Genomic DNA, 21,487 nt, shown 5'->3' with positions numbered 1-21,487 from the left:
AAAAACACTGCAAATATTGCTGTCCTTGAATGCTGAGTAAACACTGACAAAGCACTGATTGTATCTCTTGTACTTTATCAACGCAGTATCTAAAAACTTTGCACCGGAGTGGTTAAAATCTCATTCTAATAAGAGTTAAAAGCGCATTCGGTTATTAGGTTTACAGGATTATTGAATTATGGTTAATGGTTGGTAGAATTTTTTTTTAAACATTATCTGCCAATTACATCTGCCACCCTTCTCCAAATCTGTGCCCCTACCTGGCCCCCCCAACAAAAATTTTCTAGACACGCCACTGCCATGAATGTAAGTTTATTAATAAAACACCATATTTCTGCCGTTTTATAAGGATATGAATTGTACATACAATCAATTTCAGACTCAACCAACAAAAAGCCTCTCAGAACATTATTTATATTGTAACAGTTGCTATTGTAATGCAGTGTATCACCACATGGCGGCGCCTCCTGTCTCACAACTGGTGTCACCCCCTTTTTGTTCTTCTTCGCACTCCTCCTGTAATGGATGCTCCCGTGTGTACGCGGACTAGTGTGCTCTTTAGTAATGTGTGGTAGAGGTAGCACTTTTATTTTTGATATTGTAAATAAATGAGTACTTTTTGGAAAGTCAGAAGCTGTTGCTCATTCGCTATCCACCTGCACACCTCCGCGGCTGGCTTCATCTCCACTGCACGTTACAACTGGCGCCCGAACTTTTTCCCCTTGGACTTCAGACGATTTTTGCATCCCGCCGAGTAGAGCTGGGCGATATATCGAGTTTTTAAAACATATCGATATATTTTTATACGAGATATAAGATGTGACAATATCCTTTATATCGATATAGTCTATGTTACGTTATAACTATAGTTGTGGAGCCGCAAGTTTGCCTCTCTTTCGTCCACTTTTGTCTCTACGCAACGTTACTCCGCCTCGCCTTCACTGAAGACAACTCCCCCTCCTCCCCCATTGCTTCACGTGCAGGCAGCGACAAGATGGACACGGCAAATCTCCGTTAACGAGTTACTGCGCATCGACCAGTGAGTGGGGCTGGACGGCGTCAACGTGTTAACGAGCTAACCGCGCTAACCCTAAAATCCTTGCATTTTCTCAAAAGTTGACAGCGCACCTTATGTATGAATTCTGGTTGTGTTTGATGGCCGTGAACCGATTTTATGTGGTACACAGCGCTCAGCAATCTGTCAAAAATGTTTTATTACGACTTTGGTAAACTACGGTGCTGCACCGCTTGATAGTTTGTCGGCGCATTACGGCTACCGAGGAGCCTTCGCGGAGTGATACGTACTGTGCTTCAACGTAATATTACCCTACTGTGTATAAGGACCATAAATGGCACCTGTTCAGAGACGTGGTTACGAAGAGGATTTCAAACTCAATGCTGTCAGTCACAGAGTAGAAGTTGGGAACAGAGCAGCTGTGAAATCTGTCTTTGTTACTATGCTCAGCGTCTTTTAGTTTACATTTTGACTGCACAATTGTGAGCTTTTTGTTATGCACAAAAACAACATTGTTTTCTTTTATTTATGGAGCATTATTATTTAATAAATGCTCATAATTTATTTTTGAGTAAATTTTATGTACATCTGCTCTATGTTAATAAAAGTGCCTGTGTGACATCTGGGACACAGCTTTGACTAAGAACTCTCATTTTGTTCTTACTTTATGGCTTTTAAAAAAAAATATCGAGATATGAATTTTGGGTCATATCGCCCAGCCCTACCGCCGAGGATTCTTCTCTTCTAGCACGTGAACTGTCTCGGAAATCCCCCCAGTTTTGCGGACGCTCAGACGTTTTCTCCAGCCATGGCCGCAGCCTCAGCTCAGGTGGGACCCGACTAATTTCTGGATACCGTGGTGTGCCGCTGCTCCGCTTAGGAGAAAGAAAAAGAGAGAAGCTGACTCCGCGACGCGAATGGACTCCGTGGATTTGTTATTTGTTGTTGGTTTCGTCTTCTAAGGATTAATTCTTCTGTGGAGAGCCTGGACATGAACATTTCTGCTGGCTTTTCATTCCCCTTTCCCTCTGCTGAGACTGACTGTAGCACATGTAAGTGATAGCTTGGCCGACTACAACCGTTGGTGCTGGTCTTCGGCTCAGTATAACGAAACGACTTAAAACTAATCTTGCATTGAGCTCTAGTGTTGCAGACATGCTATTGTAATAACATGGTTCTGATCACTCCAGTCTAATTTCAGTTGTTGGGCGAAATTTTATATGTGGTTTTTCTAAATTTAATCTTGAACGCATTTTTGCAGTTTTGTCTTTCTAGTCTGACCTAACTGACTCTTTTACTGCTATATCAATAACTGCGCTGTGCCCTGGAGCGGCTTAATTTTTTTGAAATCGCAATGGCACACTGCCCAGACGACTCTGACTCAGACATGGAACTTACCTCGTTACCTATGATAGGTTTGTAGCTTGAACCCATCCGCTGGAACGTTGGAGACAATATAATTACACTGCAAAGCAAGACACAAGTAGGCAAGCTTCTTCATGTTTCTCGTGCACGGGAGAAAACCGGACAAAGCGCCGTCCCTTCGCTTAACCCCAGTTGCTCTCATCCGTTCTCCCGTACCACTGTTCTTTTATTGAGGTTACATGAATATGCATAAGTTCATTAACATATGACGTCTACATACAAACAAAGAGTACCTTGCCTGTGTATGTGGGTGTGTGTGTGTGTGTATGTGGGTGTGTGATTTGTGTGTGTGTGAGAGATCTGTGTGGGGTCAAGATGTGACCCTGTGTAGACTCTGGTGCTAGCTGGTGCCAGGACGTCTGGGTCCATCTAACAAAAGGCTCTTATACTTAAACAGATATACGTGTGCTTGCTATACCATAAATCAAAGATAAACTCTCCTAGGGAGTGTGATCCATGCCAGGACACTGTGCAGAGGAATGTATGCACCCCCCTCTACACAGAGTTAATACAGACCTCTTTTAGGATGAGACATCCTTTCAATCTACCAATGATTATATACTTCTAAGCATATATGAGTAAATGTTTCTAAGCATAAATGACAATCAACAATACAAAATCTAACATTCCCCCCTTATTGACGTTTATGCTTGAAAAGTCCCCAGTTACGAATACCTCATGTCTGACAGGTTCAATGCAAACATTGTTATATTCAGCATATGTCAAATCACCCTAAATTACTGAAAAAATACACAGTTTAACAAATGTATTAGCGGTTATCCCTAGGGATGGGTACCGGTGTCCGGTGCCATGATGGCACCGGTTCTGACATAAACGGTAGTAACCAGACCGAAAAGCAGCGCACATTTCGGTGCTTTATTTCGGTGCTTTTTTTTCCTGAGCTGTGATACACTTCTAGCCAATCATTTTACGTTTCCGAGGATAGTAGGCGGGTCCAGGTACGTACATTCTTTTATGCAGAGCTACAGATTAAAAATCCCCAAGGCAAAGCGGTCAAAAGTCTGGCTGTACTTCACAGCAAAATATGCAAACTCAGCAGCAACAAGTGCTTTAAGCTGATACTGTGATACTGTCAAAGGAAGTAACACCTCGAATCCGATGAAACACCTGGCGACGCATAGCGGTTTTTTTTTTTAAAAGCCGAGAAATGCGCCGTATTGGATGGCAGCAGCAGCCGTTCTTCTCTGCGTGAGTAGCTTAATGTTGTTCGTGTGTAATTTACATTGAGTAGGCTAACCACATTATTACATTAATGCATGTAAGGTGAACTAGCAAACATCATCATAGCTACATGCGGCGGTCTTCTTGTTTGATGGCAGATGCTCCCTTCACCCTGGCCAAAAAAGCTAAAATGACCAAAGAAAAAGTGGAAAACAGCTAAATATGAGAGGTTTTTGGACAAAGTTTGTATTTTTTCCATTGTTTAAGCACTGCTTCCAGCTAAGAGTGATACCATATATGCCCCATAGCTGCAGAAAAGGCTAACATTGTTATCTTTTTACAAAAAACCAGCTGAATATGAGAGGTTTTTGGACCAATTTTGTGTTCTCCATTCTTTAAGCACCGGTTCGAGCACCGTTTGAGCACCGGCACCGTTTCAAAAGTACCGATTTGGCACCGGTATTGGATAAAACCTAAACGATACCCATCCCTAGTTATCCCATTCAGTGATCTCATCTCATGGCAAACTGCATCCTACAAGCAAACAAAGAAATTGTTAATTTAATAGTGAAAATAAGAAAGTAACATTTTCAAAACCATCTCAGCTTGGTGGTGTTTTCTCTGGGTGTGCAAATCACATGTCTCTCTGCAGAGTGGTTTGAGTTCTGCAGGGCGTCATGAATGTCTCTTCCAGTTGTTTCCATCACTGTCCATAGGACCAGAGTCCGAATGTATGTAGAATAAACATTCAAACATACTAGTTAGTTTTGTTGTTTGTCAACATGGGTCTCAGCTATTTCCAAAGCTGCAGACCTCTCAGCACTCTAGTTTTATGGCCTCTACCAACCCCCATCACCTCATTCAAGCCTTCGTCCTGTGAGGGGGATATTTATGACTCCTTCATTGTCCACGCTCTGCAGAGAAACACCTCTGTGGAAAGGGTGCAGGGTTCCGTTATCTTACTGCTGTTGTGATCCCAGCAGTCTTCAGGGTATCATCGTATTCACAGTACAGTGGCACAGCATTAGGTGATGTTCATAGGAAACTGCTGTCATCACCACCATAGCTTCTGGTTCCTGTGCTTTTCACAGAATCATGATGTCATCCTCGAACTCCTTCTGCGCTGTCGATGGAGCCTGGCACGCTCCCGTCATCCCTCGAGTTTTCCTGTCCCAACGCTGCTGAAGATGATCTCTGATCCTCTTGAAGTCTCTCTCCTGGCCTCAGCTCCCATCCTGTGGACGATCCTCTCAGGCACTCCTTCTCGTCATGGATAGTCCTGATTTTGGGCCTGCTGGATCTGTCTCAAAACACTCAGCTTCTCTGCCTTCCTCCTGGTTCAGCTGATTCAGCTGTCACGCCTGGCACTTGGTTGCCCTAGAGTTGATCAGAGGCTGGAGGTTGAAGTGCGAGCTTACCCTACGGGGGCTCAATCAGCACTCCCCCCTCACCACCGAAACAACCAAGTGTGAGATTTCTCTATTGTGCTGTCTTGAGGGTGCTGGGATTTCCTGGGACCTCGACCTCTTTGCAGTGGCTCTGATAAATCCAGGAGGGTCTCTCCGCTATTTTGCAGGCAGTTTCATGGTCCTTGCTGTGGCTCCAAGGTCTGATCTCATGCTGGGCCCCAAACAGCTTGACCTTTGTCCTCAACCACTGCCTGGGCTATGCCTGGAATGTTTCTCGCTTCTCACTGCTGCACCTGTATTTCAGAAAGACTTCTATTTGGAGAGCATGTCAACAATCATCAAACCACATTCTTTAGTTCAGTGAACTTCACTAATAGGCCATCAAAGCCTCATCTGAACATGGGTGCACCACTTGCATAGATTTAATACTTGTAAATAAACAGCTAATCACACAAATCACTGCAACAATAATAGTAAACATTGTTTAATGTTAATTCTGGACCCCACTTCTTGACGCATGGACAACCATGCGTCAACTCACCAAACCAGGATCCCTGTCTTAAAAACTGGCTCCACCAGGAGCCTGCATACAATAAAATCAACTTCACTCTTATAAACAATATATCAGAAGAGTAATAAGCATTCAACATCAGCAAGACAAGTGTCACGTGCAGGTTTTCTCAAATCGGGAAACTACAATTATTTCCCTAATTTGCCTCAGACATGGATCATCCCATGTGCTCAGTTAACATTAATGTAATCAGTGACTTCTCTTAAGCAAAGTCACTCCACTCATATATCCCTATGGGCTCAAAGTGGCCAGCTAAGAGCCCATATTCAACTTTCCCAGAAACACAGTAACCTCATATTTGTTTTACTCATGTCACTTGTCCGCTTCTGCCGAATCCTCCACAGCATTCTCAAAGAAACAAACATTAGCAATACACATTGACTGTGGTCAGACGGAGGTCAGACACAGGTCAACAGGTTCCAGAGGTACCATAAAAACACCATAAAGGTAGCCAACCCTAGCTGTGGAAAGAATGACAGTCACATATAAACCCAGAAATCCTGTAGTAGGAAAACATTAACTAATCCTCTTATAAATCACATGATCAAACACATGATTAATCATCTGCTGTAAAAAGAAATGTAAATGTTAGCGCTGCGCAGGTGTGTACACTTTCTCACAGTAATGTCTGTGAGCAACACAAGTTAGTGAATGACACACACATAGTAAATTCACAGACAGAAAAAATGGCATTTAAAAGATTAAATCGTCATGCAACTGCGAATGTTGCTGTCATCTTTCTGCTCCTGTAACAAAAAAAACACATAAATTCATCCACCTTTTTGTCCTGTCTAGGTGGAGGTTAACCTTGAGTCGTGGTCATGTCCTGTCAGCTTTTACCAGTCAGTCAGTTTGTTCTTTATTTCCATTCATTCATTCATTCTTTGCTGATAGTGGAACCTGTCGTCGCATTTAGTTTCCACTTCCAGCAAAATGACGTCATTTCAAAAAGAAAAAGAACTTCTAGATCGGATTACCTTGCTGAATCCGGTTTAGGCTGGGACATTCATTTAATAATTGGCCCAAATAAGTGGCTTTCTCCTGAGCCCATTTTAATGTGGAGAAACCTCACTTGTAACGGCGTTCTCGACAGGTCGTATAGCACTTTTAATTTCTGACGTGCAGATCTGCTTAAAGAAAAGAAATAGACAAACAAAATCAGTGCCTGTTCAAAAGATAAAATGAAAAATAACAGATTATCAAACAAAACTTTCAGTGCACTGTGAAAGTATCAAAATAAAAAGGCCTTGTTAAGTCATGACACAAACTCCTCATCTCAGGAGGGTAAATCATACCATTAGCATGGTTCATCATACCATCATACTAATCGGCAGGCTCGACTTCACAACAGAAGAAAAATCATCAGCTAGATTCACTCCAAGCCAACCATCAGCTGCACAACACACAACATAACCCTAATGTCTTATTAGCTATGAGTTTAATCACCAGGTCTGTGCTCTTCACTCATTTAGGCCACAGATCTATTGTATTCAATTTTCCTTTTCCCTTCATCATAAAACATGTGACATGCTGTCATGCACTTCATAAAAGAAGTTTGTTCTGACGTATTCAGAGTTGTGTATCTAGATACAGAATTCACTCGCACATCAAAGCAGGAAACTCAGTGTTTTAGAGTCTCCACTCAACACAACAACTCCAACACATCTCATTCACTCGTGCTAGAATTCAGTCACCTTTCATTAATCTAAAACCGATCAACTAATTTGCATATCAGCTATTAACCCACTAAGTTGACAGGACAACAGGAAAGCATGTTCAAAATAGTATCACAAAAGACAATTCCCCTCATACAGTAAATCACTTGCTGCATCAATCAAGCAGGAAGCTTCTCCCAATTTACCATTTTAACACTAAATTTATTGTCTGATCACTGGTTAGTCAAACCAGGATCTTTTTTTTCCCCACAAAGGTTAAATTGTTGTCCTGCAACCTAGAGAGTCAAATTTTTTTTTTTTTTTTTTTAAGGATAAATTCAGTATTTGATAACAAGTGTCTGCTAAATTGACACTATTTTACACTGATGAATGATAACAAGCTAATTTTCATTGCATGGGTGTTTGTGTTATTAGGCAGGTCTAATGCATGTCTGTGGAGCTGCATATCCAGCAGAGCATGTTCTTAAAAGCTGCCTTTCCTACACACTTCTCTGCTATTATTTAATCATTTCTTAACTAATGTGCTATGAGTCTTCATGAGTCATTTTGTGTTTGGAATTGTTAGTAGGGTTAATTCATGTTCTGCTTGTTTGTGTGATTTTGTATGTTTCTATTTGTTTCAGACTCCTTCACAATTTTCCCACTTAAGCAGTCAGTTTTCTTTTCCCCAGGTTTGCTAACCCAAATTTTGATTTCCCACATTTAATAACAGCATTCCTCTGTGTTTCCACTTACTCTCACTCTGTTGTCATCTCACTCTTTCAACAGTCCACAGCCGGCAGTTCTCCTTCAGCTTTGTCCTGTGTTCCACTGTCTCTTCTTGCCATTTTACTCCACAGGTGGCAAATGTCAAACTCCAACAGTCTCCTCAGTTCTCCTCAAAAGTTTTTTTTTTCCTTTACAATAGCTTGTGATCCGCAAAATCACCGCTCTCACTCACAATCAGAGGCAATTACTTTTGCACAGTGCACAAAAACACTGTGATGTCAGACACATTCACACTCACTTTGTCATCTGCATAAATAAATCATATGGCTGGAGATATGTGCCATGATGATCCATAGGCATGATCACATGTTTATTTAATTATTTTCAACCCAACAAAACAAATAAACAAAAACATGATGCTGATGCTATGAACACTCCACACACAAGAGTCAAGATGCAGGAAAACTGCTCATGGAAACGCTGCACACTCCAGTTATCATATGTCTGTGAAGGTTCTCAGTCATCCAGGTCATCGTAGTCAAAGGAGCTTGCAAAGAAAAGCGTCTGGACTTCTTTAAGTTGCTTGAAGACGTTTCACCTCTCATCCGAGAAGCTTCTTCAGTTCTAAGGTCAAATGGTGGAGAGTCCCAGATATAAACCTAGTGGGAGTTTCCCCCCACAGAGGGACAAAAGGACCCCCTGATGATCCTCTAATCGCCTGAGCCAAGGTGTGAAATTGGGTGTGGGACCCAATCAGCCAGAGTTTCGGGTGTGTTAACACACACCCAGGAGTTGTTTGCTCAAACACTCTAAGAAATATCTGTGCTGTTAACACAGTTTCATGCTTCAAGAGACACTCTTTAAAGCCTCGTGCTTTGGCACAAACAGCTGGCTTTTCTTTTTCCCTCTTTTCAATGGCTTCCATCGTCAGCACTACATCAACGAAGAGGCCATCATCTGGTTTTCCAAAATGTCCAAAGATTTTCTGGAGGGCATCATGCTTGGCCCACCACCATGTCTCACCTATTGGACTGAGGCGTCTGTGTCTTGTGTTTTCGGTTTGTTTCTCCCACAGATTAACCCTGTGATAGGACTCCTTGATGAACACAGCTATGTCATTAAGTAAATTAAAGAGTGATCCACTTTCAATGACACTTTGTGTTATTATTTATTACTAGAGCTACACTAATAAAGCAAAGAGGAGGGGGAAGTAATAAATATGAAATAATGTATTTATGATGATTCCATTTGTTTCACTATCCACTCTGTGCAGGGCAAAGCTTATTACATGTTTAAACTGTAGAGATACAATCATTTTACTGCTGTAACATCCAAATGTTGTCTTATTTAAAATATAAATCTAATATAATCTGCTTCTTAATGTATGTTCTTTAAAATACAGCGTGTGTTTTTAATATATTATAATTATAATAATGCATAATTATGTGGACATGCATATTAGATCGTTTTTAGTGAAATATAATCCCTCCAGAAAGGCAGGAAAAGCCCGGAAACTTACTTTAAAACTAAATATGTTCCCTAAAACGGTGACAGAGCTACAGACCCATGACAGCCTTACAGAGGTAGCCAGCAGCTGTGACCAGCACTATCTGTGCAGTTAATAAAAGAACAGGTAATGTTTGTCGCGCTGTTGCACACACAGCACACTCGTTTGTTTCAGTTCGTCAGTTGCAACAAGACAGCTTACCAACGTGTATGTAATAAGCTAATACTCCTGGGTGCTACACACTACAGTGTGCGCTGTACACCTACTTACTGGTTGTGTCGCATCAGTCTGTGTCTCTGAGTTAACTTGTGTTTCTCCTACAGCTCCGGATTGCTAAAAATGCGCGTGCTCTTTGTGAGCTCGTTCCCGGCTCGTAACCAGCGCGTTCTGCCGTCAAGGGCGACCATTGGTTAAATGTGATCATGTGACTGATGCAAGCCAGATCCTTTTATTTAGCAAAACTGTGATTAATAGTTAAATATTATTGTTGAGGGGCACAGACAGGACTCCGCACGCACACACACATTAAAAAAATAATAATAATAATTTTTAAAAAAAAAGTTGCCTCAACAAAAGGGCACCTTGGGCACCCATCAGGAAAGGGGCGGGTGCTCAAGCCCCTCTAGCCCCCCCCTCTGCACGTGCCTGCTGTTAGGTTAATTGTGCTGATCCTCGGGTTGGGGGATTTGTGTTTGTACTGGAGTGCAAAATTCAAACCAATGGAAGATGGACAACAAAAGTTCAAAGCCATCAGGTGCTCAGGTTAGAAAAAAGAGAAAAGATGCAGGTAAGCAGACGTGTGATTGGATAATGGCAGCTCATCCTGAACCAATCAGACTAAACTCCAAACAATACATTATGTTACAGATTTTAATATTAATTAGTCATTGTTACTTGTTGATTTGTCCTTTTCTCATTGTGTGACGAATTATGACAACTGTTTGGTAGCTGTTATTGTCTCTCTCTCTCTCTTCATGTGTGTTTCTCTGGTGAAACAATAGTTTTGTGTTAATGTTAGGGCTGCACGATTTTGCATAAAATGAGAATCACGATTTTTTGGCTTAGAATTGAGATCATGATTCTCTCATAACAATAAATAAACATAAAACAACAAATGTCTCACGTTTTGTTGTTGCAGCAAAATGTTGTCCTGCTTGAAATTCCGTCTCCACCGTTGCTCGACGCTGTGTGTACAGAGCAGGTAGTGCGACAATAGAAAAATAGTTGCGGGACGGCACTGTGTAGCGTTTGTCTAGGGTGTTGATCGTTTTCCTAAATCCCTCGTTTTGCACAGTGTTGATGGAGCCATATCTTTGGTCAGGTGATAAGTGATAGCCTCCGTAATGTCTTTGTGCCTGCGGGAGTTCGACGTGTATAGGGAAGCGCTGTATAAGGTTCCCGTTATTGATGTTTGGGTGGTTGACCGGGACGGATTTTCTCCTGTCACTTTCTCGTCATCCCTGACGTGATCTCCGTTGTTGTTTCCCTGCTAATTTTAGCATCACACGGCACAGCTTCTGTATCACGTGGTATAAGGCTCCGCCCTTGTCATTTGTTGAGCAGGAAGAGTGAGCGCTTGTTTTCATGCAGAGTACGTCCCGGATCAAAATGTGAAGTTTTACAAATCACCACTTCTTTAGTGAATATCATTTCAGTCTCAGACAATCTCGTTTCTCTTACAGAGGTTGAATGCACCTTCTGCGGATGGCGGTACCACACAGTGTGCGTGGACTTCCCCTGCACAGAAGGCAACTACAAATGCTGTGAATGCTAAATAAAGAGAAACAAATGATCCCTGTTGTCTTTGCTTGATGATTGGTTTGAGTCTTGACAATCCACATTGCTGGCGTTGCATCTTTCAATGGCAGCAATGGCAGGTATCAGTGCTCAAACCTTTTGTGTTTGTTTCCAACAAGTTGCCCACCTCGGGAAACAAAAATGTGTTCTTTTACTTGTCAGATGAACATATGAGACACTTTGACTCTTCAGTGCAGTGTGGAGCCTAACAAAGATCTGTTTTGTGTCCCAGCTGATCAGCAGGAGGAGGAGAGTCTGACGGAGCAGCAGAGGAACATTTTCAGCTCCTTGGACTCAGCTCAGCCACTACAGAGGAAACGATGAGCTCAACACAGAAGGTGACAGACAGAGCAGGACCATATGACCAAAGATATTTATCACCATATACATTTGAACATTTGCCATAACGATGTAGCTGACGATAGAATTGACACCAGACAAAATACTTTACAGCTGCACAACTTTATTAAAAACCCATCAATGTATTTTCACTGAAACAAGCAGCTGTTGTTTATGTGCATTAAAGTTATATAAAAATGTAACAGTGCAAATGCAAATTCCTCGCTGACAGTTTAACCAAAAGGCGTTTCCAGTGGAAACTGGCCGACACATCCTGAGCATAACCATGTATAATATCCACTAAACTTCAGAAGAGGTTATACAGTCGTGGCCAAAAGCTTTGAGAATTGCATAAATATTGGAACCTGGAGAAGTTGCTGCTTAAGTTTTTATAATAGCATTTTGCCTGCACTCCAGAATGTTATGAGGAGTGATCAGATGAACTGCATCGTCCTTCTTTGCCATGAAAACGAACTTAATCTCCAAAAAGCCTTACCGCTGCATTTCATTACTGTCATCAAAGGACCTGCTGAGACCATTTCAGTGATCGTCTTCTTAACTCAGGTGAGAATGTTGGCGAGCACGAGGCTGGAGATCATCATGGCTGTATCCCAATTCAGGTTCTGCAGCTTTAAAGTCCTCAAGGGCCGCGTACTCAAAGACCGCTAAGGCCGAAGTGCGAGGCTCGTAGGCTCGTGAAATGGGACGTCTAGCCTCCATCGCGCTGCCCAGGTTGCCTAGCAACCATGATACTAACAGCTGGAAACGTTTCATACAGCTTTGTTTGACAGAAATGAAGGAGAACATATTTAGTTCATTTGTTTCTACATGAGCTCTGTGTGATTTGATGAGTATCTGAGGCTGAGACCACAGGACTGTGAAACATGATTGTTGGGCTTCATTTCTGTGCTGAACAGTCGTTTAAGATTAGCTGTAAATAACAATTAGCTGATGTTGTTCATGAGACTAAAGTCATCTCACTGTGGTAATGTAAATATAATATGGCCAATATTATAGTTATTATATTAATCACTTCACTCACAGACAAGTATCTGTGACAGTGTGTATACAGATGTATCATATATAAGAGACAAATATTGTTCTTTTAATATGTTGGTACTAAATGTGGCTCAATGCTTACATATATGTGTAAAAAGCAAATGTAGGAGCTGTGATAACTGTGTCTGATAGAATGAAGAGTAGACTGATATATGAAATATTCCTTTATTGGGTGAGAAAATCAGACCATGTCATAACTGCTTTAAGTCACACAGAATAGATATCAGAGCCTTAAACAGGCTGACTTCTGCTAAATGGGTCAAACTGGGCAGAAAGTCTACAAACACATAACATCCTTATAGAATATGATGTAACACTATAGATCAACTTAGCTCAGAATATATAAAGCATATAAACAGTTACAGCAATATGATGCAACAAACACAGCAGCTACTGATCCAAAATACTCAAAGCTTCATAGAACTGAAACAAACATTTATTTTTAGCTCCATTCTGCTGCTGATACAGACTTTAGGTTTCTGAACATTAAATTTATTGCTGCCTTTCATAGTGTGTAACTTGAAGGCCCTGAGTACTTTCTCCCACACTGGAAACACTGGGATGATCACATTATTTGAACATTACCTAATAAGACTGATTCAGCACAGACAGTTATGTTAAACTTTCCTAGCAGTCCTTCACAAACAGGGAACAGTCTGTCTATTCTCTCCATCTGTCAGCTCCTGCTGGCTCTTCCTCCTCCTCTTCCTCACACACTGCTGAGTTTGTCCTGGTGGATCATCAGGGCTGCAAAGCCTCACAGATGATGTGCAGCAGTGGCTCCCTCAGTCTGTCCTCACTCTGGACACTTGCAGTCGTCACACATGGAAATCAAATGTGTGATAAGCTGCAGGATTCAAACACAAGTGTAACTTATAAACACATGTTCATACTTTTATTCTACAATCAGAGAGAAAGAAACAGAGAGAGAGTGCAGGACAGACAGACAGGTGACAGTCTCAGGTGTACACACTGCTACACAACAGCACCAGAGAAGCAGGATTTAGTGTTTGTGTTATTACGAGTGTAAACAAGAGTTCCAGATGGTGCAGTGGACACATGTGTGACTGCTGTGATTAAAGCATCTTTCTTTCAGCTTAACGAGTGAACCGTCAGCTCGTTCAAACACACGTAAAAGTGCGTTTGGCTCGACACCACCGAACAGAGGCAGCAATATAACACAGCTCACATTAACAGTGCAGTGGATCCTGCTTGTGCTGTGATGTTCAGGACTGCAAACCGAGCAGCATCAGCTTGTTGTGTTTGTGGATATATGACTGACTTTAATTATCCACAAAATCATCACATTCTCTGTCAGATTAAGGTCGACTATTGAACAGCGTATATTTTAAAGGCTTTAAAACCAAGTTAACGCTGAAAGTACAAACATCACTAATGTCACATAACTCTGCCGACAATGGCTATGAAATGCTCTTTGTGTATCACTTCTTCATTATGAAAGATGTCATTAATGCACTAGTAACACACACCACATTTATTCTGCTCAGCTGCAGTATCCAGATGAAATACATCATCATATTACAGTTTTCAACAAGCTGCAATTTAGTAAATGCTCGAGTTAAAAGTAACGTTTTGTAAAACTGTTACATTTAGAGCAACTTTTAAGTGGAATAAGTTGCCTTAAAAAATTAGAGAATTATTCAAAACTTCAATGAAGACTTAAAATAAAAAATAGTGTGTGTGTGTGTGTGTGTGTGTGTGTGTGTGTGTGTGTGTGTGTGTGTGTGTGTGTGTGTGTGTGTGTGTGTGTGTGTGTGTGAATTCTTTGAATCTTTGGGCTGAAGGAAGGACAATACTCGGTGTATAAATGCTCAATCAACAATCATTTATTTCCATACAATTCAACAGTCAGAGCATTACAACGTCCGGACGGGAGAGATGCTACCAGAGGGTCAGGCACATGTCTCAAAATGGTGACGGGTTGCTCAGCTTTTTATAGTCTCTAGTGGCCCCCAGCTAGTCGTAAAAGCCAAAACATCACATTTTTTCTCTGTTACAGCGCCTAAGTTATGACCTCGGCAGTTGTTTCTCTGCTTTCTGTAAGGTGGGGGTGTGGAATGTGGTCTATCTATCTCCCCTGTCTTTAGACACAGAGTCTCCTGCTTACAACCTTCTCTTCATGATTCAACAATTAAGCATGTCAAGAAAACAGTGTAACACATTCCCAGCAGATCAAGGATACAGAGTGATGCACATTTATCTAATGAACTAATATGTGAATATGTTCTGTTAACTCAAAAGTATAATGAGAACTACACTACATACAGCTCACACACTCTATATTAAAGGGTATAATGTGATCTACAGCAGTATTCTAATTCAACTACTTTGATTACATATATAAGGTAACATATAATAACAGAATAATCTAATAGTACACAATCAGGAGGGATGGGCATGATTTTAGTGTTTGAACAGTCATGAATTATCTTTAACAGCAGGTTGGATGTAATGTGTTAGAACTACCAGCAGGTGGGGATAAGAGACCTTTAAGGTGTTTGGTGCCACGCTCCACCTTCAGGTTTAAAACTAGTGTTAATGGAGTTTGAAGGTTGAGTTTGTTCCACGACTGCATTTCACTCACTGCCTCTGTTTGTATCTCTGTCACTGCAGGACCAACATGGAGCCAGAAGTCAGCGCTCTCAGGAGGCCGACAAACCTCACAGAAGAAAGGGAGAGAAAAAACACACCTGTGACGAGTGTGGGATGGGTTTTACTGTGAGGGCTTCACTAAAACGGCATCAGGTCATCCACACTGGAGAGAGACCGTTCAGCTGTGACTTGTGTGGAAAGTCTTTTTCCTTCAAGGGTTCCCTAAAAAAACACCAACTCATCCACAGTGGAGTTAAAGCGTACAGCTGTGATCAGTGTGGCAGAGCTTTTACTCACAGTAGCAACTTACAGAGGCATCTAGTTACCCACTCTGGAATTAAGCCATACAGCTGTGACGAGTGTGGGAAGGAGTTTACTGAGAAGGCTAAACTAAAACAGCATCAGGTCATCCACACTGGAGAGAGACCGTTCAGCTGTGACTTGTGTGGAAAGTCTTTTTCCTTGAAGGGTTCCCTAAAAACACACCAACTCATCCACAGTGGAGTTAAAGCGTACAGCTGTGATCAGTGTGGCAGAGCTTTTACTCACAGTAGCAACTTACAGAGGCATCTAGTTACCCACTCTGGAATTAAGCCATACAGCTGTGATCAGTGTGGCAGAGCTTTTACTCACAGTAGAAACTTACAGAGTCATCTAGTTACCCACTCTGGAATTAAGCCATACAGCTGTGACGAGTGTGGGATGGAGTTTACTCTGAAGGCTTCACTAAAACAGCATCAGGTCATCCACACTGGAGAGAGACCGTTCAGCTGTGACTTGTGTGGAAAGTCTTTTTCCTTGAAGGGTTCCCTAAAAACACACCAACTCATCCACAGTGGAGTTAAAGCGTACAGCTGTGATCAGTGTGGCAGAGCTTTTACTCGCAGTAGCAGCTTGCAGAGTCATCTAGTTACCCACTCTGGAATTAAGCCATACAGCTGTGACATCTGTGGAAAAACTTTCAGCCAGAGAGGGTACCGAAATACACACCTACGCATTCACACCAGACATGATGTGTACTGCTGTGAACAGTGTGGCAAATACTTTACAAAATACGCACACTTACAACAACACATATTTACCCACACTGAGGAGAGACCTTATCGATGTGACCTGTGTGAGAAGACTTTTAAATGTCCACATCACTTGAGACGACACCAACAGATCCACACCAGAAAGAGACTCTACAAGTGCAGCAACTGTGAGAGAAGCTTCTCACAGTCACATAGTCGTAACATTCATGAACGTGCACACATGGAAGGAAACTACAGCTGTGATCAGTGTGACAAGAGCTTCAGGAATCTCAGTTCATACTCTGCACACAAACGATCCCACGTTACTAATAAACTGTTTCACTGTTACCAATGTGCCCAAACATTCACCTCATTGTCTGCTCTGTGCAAACATCAGCGCGATCACTCAGGGCTGAAATCACTCCCATCACTGGATCACAGTGAATCTGAAGACACAGAAAGATCCTCTGGTTTCTGTGTCGGACTCAAAAAGCTTGAGATCAGGCTCCACAGAGTTCAGATAGAATCATTTAAACTTGTGTTGAACTGAACTGGTTGCTGGGCTGAACTTCTACATAATACAGATCTACATGGGATCTTCTTTTGTTTTTTACTGAGTCAGTTTTGTCCTTTTTTCTCTGTCCTGGTTTTGCTCGTCTGTAAATGATTGAAACTCAGTCAAATAGTTCATTGTTCTCCAGCAAAACGTTTTGGAAACTCATGTTTAACCTTTAAAATGACACACTGCAAAAGCAACATATGCAAATTCACATACACAAACAGAAAATGCATTAACCTTATAAAGACAAGACAAGCTCATGGAGTTTAATGCATAGACACTGATTAAACCTGGCTAAGAACACAAACATATGCAATGAAGAACAGCTTGCTATTTTGTATGAATGATACAATGGTGTGAATGTTTAATAAAATGCATTTGAGTTTGTAATTGAGGAATAGAAGAAGCCATATGACAAAGGGAGTGAGTTATGTAAACAAAAAGTGATTAAAGTAGTTTTAAAAGAGTGACTTAGGAGTGCTCTCTCGTACTGAGTGATCAAAACCAGTGATCACTGTAGAAAGCTTCCGACCCCCAATTAATTGACCGAGCTCCAACTCTTTAATAAGCACAGATATGCATTGTGTATAAAATAGTCATAACTGCTTAAGGCCTTCTTAAAGCTATCTGTTACATTGTTAAAGCCTCGTCTTAGCCTGCTGCTCAAAATAACTTTCACTTCTGCAAAACTCTCCAAGCCTGTTTCCTGTCCTGTTACTTTTAGCCTTTCTGAAAGACACACTGTTTAAACCTCTAAACACAATATAAACTCCAGATTATATTATTAATGCAATGGTAATAATGATGATAATTTAACAATAGCAGTAAAATAATTTCCCTGCTCCACAACCATGAGAACAAAGGTTTTTAGTTCTTTCAAACAGAGTCTTGGAGATGTTTGATGTTTCTGTTTTTTCTACATAAAGGAATAAACTATTTTTCTTGCTTCATGTAGTGTGGAAGTTTTTAATGTTTCTTCATCTGTGATGTTCTTGAATGTGTTCACGTGAAGATGGTATAAATAAACTGTTGTCAGAGATTTACAGTTATCAAACAGTTAGGTGAATAAACAACACTGAGACACTTGGAGACGGTTAACGTGCTGCACGGGTGAGGGCTCAGAGAGGACTCACACCGAGCTGCAGTAGTCGTTTATTATTTATAGCAGGGTGAAACAAGCATAGCAGTTTCCTCTAATTTTGCATATATGTGTGTGTGTGCGTGTGTGTCTAAGTTCGTATAAATATCATAGGGTGAACTTCCTCTTTCTATAAACAGAGCGAGTAGTACATTTTGTTCTTTTCCTATTAAGAGTAAAATATGAACATGTACTTTAATGCAACATAAAACTCATAAAAGCGTTTCTTCTTTAACATCCCCTCCTGATGTTAATATTTTTCACTTAATCATACTTTATTATCAGCCAACAATCACTTGCTTATAACATTTTCAATTGTAGCATCATTCAGTATGTGTGTGTGTGTTTCTATACTAAATCTTCTTCATCCGGTTCATCTTCTAGTGGCAGTCCAACATAGGTAATTACTGTGGCCTGTACCATTTTGTCAATCATGGATCTTATGCATGGTAGGATACATGTAGAAAACAAGCATAATAATAGAAGCAGAACTCCTATCAGTACGAGTCCTTTTATCACGAGGGTCTTCCAGCTGCCACTCAGCAGCCAGGTCAGCCAGTCCTCATTGTTCGTGACATAGTCTTGTTGCTGCACATTACTCAGTTGTCGCAACTTGTCTAGGGCGGTGGTCATGGTCAAGGAGTGCACGTTGTCCGGGATATAGGTGCAACAAGTGGTGTTGAATAAGACACAGAGGCCCCCTCTCTCAGCGAGAATCATGTCCAGGGCGACCCTGTGTTGCATCACCACTATTCTGATCGCGTCGATTTCCTCATTCTGAGCCTTATTTATCTTTGTTGAGCTGTTCAGGAAAAGTCCAAATCGGTAGTCAAGAGTCTCAATTCTTAACGTGTTTTTTCCAGTTCCGACCCATGGGAACAGTGAGTGCAGGACCTTCTGTCCGGTGGTCCACAACTTGAACTCCGCTGGTACATCACTGCCCCAGATTGGGTCATGGGGTTGCACGTCATCAGTGTTCCTCTTGCGTCGTGGTTAGTTCTGATGACATGGTTGACCATAACATACTATTGGCGAGACTAGAGCACACTGTAGGCATCAAGGGCGCTGCCTTGGATTGGTTTAAATCTTATCTCTCCGATCGGCTCTCTTCGGTTCACTTGGCCACCTCCTCCTCCTCCGCTGTACCTGTTTGCTGTGGTGTCCCCCAGGGATCTGTGCTAGGCCCTACCCTGTTCTCACTGTATATGCTTCCTTTAAGTGTCATTTTTGAGAAATACTACATTGCCTTTCACTATTATGCTGATGACATCCAGATCTATTTTGAGCTGAATGATGATCTAGCTATGTCCGTGAGTAACTTTCGAGAGTGCATGTGTGAGGTCAAGCAATGGCTTCTGGCAAATTTTCTTAACCTTAACGATAAGAAAACTGAAATTATGATCTTTGGCAGTGACGCTCTTCGTGCCAAACTTCATGATGCTTTTGGTTTTCTCACTAGTTCTTTCCCTGACACTGTTAGGAATCTGGGTGTGCTACTTGACAGCTCATTTAAACTTGATAAACAAGTATCTGCTGTCGTCAGATCTAGTTTCTACCAACTTCGCCTTATTTCCAGGGCCAAACACTACATCCCGCACAATGACTTGGAAAAGCTTATCCATGCCTTTGTTACGTCAAGACTAGATTACTGTAATTCACTTTATTATGGTCTCCACTCTACCCTTTTACGCAGAGTCCGGTACAAGAAAAGCTCACAACTAAGACAAAGCTGCTCCTGCAAGGAAAGCTCACTGTTATGCATGCAAGGTGATCAGCTCTAGGTGAGAAGACATTTAAATCTCACACTTGTTCTGCTGCATTTTTGAAGCTCAATTCCAGGAACAGATCGCAGGGTTCATTTTTATATACACTGCAACTGCCATGAGGACAGGGCCATTTTTTTGTTGTTGTTTGTTTTTCCTTTTGCTCTGTGCAGCATTTTGGCAGCATTTTTAAATTTCTCTTTGTATTTTTTCTTTCTTTTACTAGTGAAGAGATGTAGCGTGAACAGTCTAAATATCCCATATGGGTCGTGTGAAATGGTGTTTTCAGTTTCATTCAGTTGAAGTAAAGAACGTTGAATATTTCTAAGTGTGCTGTTTTGAACCAACATGTCACAGTATGATCAGTGCTGTAATTTTTGACAGTCACTGTATCAATGTTATTTTTGCATCTCTTGAATAAAGGTTTTGACCTGCAAGTGCTAATTTCTTTAGTTATTGGGGTAAAATGGGTAATGTTAATAGGAAGGTGTTTGCCAATTCAGTAACCTAATTTAATGTTAATGGAAACTAACATTATCTCAAATTGTTTAGTTATAATTGTTGTTTAACTGAATCTTGATTTTTGATCTTGATTTGTTCTTTGCCAACATTTTTCAAAAGAAACAGTCTAATTTCTTTGCTGTGATTGATTCCAGAGAACACGGAAGAACTGACATTATTTAACTGTTGATTTATGTAGATTCAGTGGAGGAGTAATGTCAGTTTAATTCTTTACCTACTGTCAATGCAGTGAAATTAGACATTTTGTTTTGAAAGGTTACTGGTGGATGCCAGCAACCATCTTGGAAGAGAACAATATAATCTGTTATAAGGCCTCCATTTGAAAATTGTGTATTTGATACTAGAATATAATAGCAAAATGTAATTTGAAGATAACATGTAGTATTTAAGTGACCAAGTAGTATTGGGTAAAAGTTATTGAATGGTGTTGGGATAAAGTGAGAAAATTGTGAAGGATTAAAATATTCCAAGAGCTCAAATTACTTCATCAAAACATGTTTAAGTCAAATTTTATCAACACAAATTGCACAGGCTTATTGAACTTGAATAAATTGTGTTAATTTAACTCAATTGTTTAAGTTGCTGCCAAAGCAAAACATCTGTGTGCAACAAATGTCCACCATTGAATTAAGTAAATCCAACAACATATTTTTTTCAGTGTAGTTTGGACTTTATGATTTCTGTAACTGGAAAATATTATTTTGTTTAAAGACAGAAGTGACCGCATAGTTGCAACATCAAAGGGAAATATTAATTAATTAGCATCAAGTATATTTGTTGCTTAAGCGTTTGCACTATAACTTAAGTAGGATTATAACTTTTAAGGAAGGAAAGATTTCAGATATTTAGTTCACTGTTTCAGTTATTTTATATGAAATTAAAACATTTACGTTGGTCAAATATGATGCTCTAAATCAAATAAAAGTTTGAAAATAAATGATGTATTTTTAAATGCTGCAACAAATGTTCACAAAAAGTAACTATAATTAAAACCAGTTAAACAAAATCAAATGTTTGAATCATGCTTAACCAAATGCCAGGCTGGAGAGCTGAACCTAAAGTATACGTAGAAAGATTTCAACATCTGAGCAGTTTTTAATGTTTTTATCACATATAAATGTCACAGCAGTGGGTCCTGGCCCAATGCTTTGTGTTTTTGGTTTTCTTTGACTCTTGTTTTTCTTGGTTTTT

At 40.7% G+C, this 21,487-nt stretch overlaps 1 long non-coding RNA gene across 1 annotated transcript in view; it reads left to right on the top strand.

The window, feature by feature from the left end:
* LOC146712362 (uncharacterized) overlaps positions 1-15,414 on the top strand; it is a 25,585-nt gene extending 10,171 nt beyond the window's left edge. The window contains exons 2-3 of the long non-coding RNA XR_014916858.1: positions 11,523-11,628; positions 15,323-15,414. This is a non-coding gene — a long non-coding RNA (uncharacterized LOC146712362). The remainder of the gene's footprint in view (positions 1-11,522; positions 11,629-15,322) is intronic.
* Positions 15,415-21,487: the final 6,073 nt, after the last annotated feature.

Source organism: Copadichromis virginalis, linkage group LG3, assembly GCF_057382275.1.
Source record: "Copadichromis virginalis isolate Kocher_CV1m ecotype Utaka linkage group LG3, C_Virginalis_male_GT1.1, whole genome shotgun sequence".
NCBI lineage: Eukaryota > Metazoa > Chordata > Actinopteri > Cichliformes > Cichlidae > Copadichromis > Copadichromis virginalis.
This window is presented reverse-complemented; position numbering and strand designations above follow the sequence as displayed.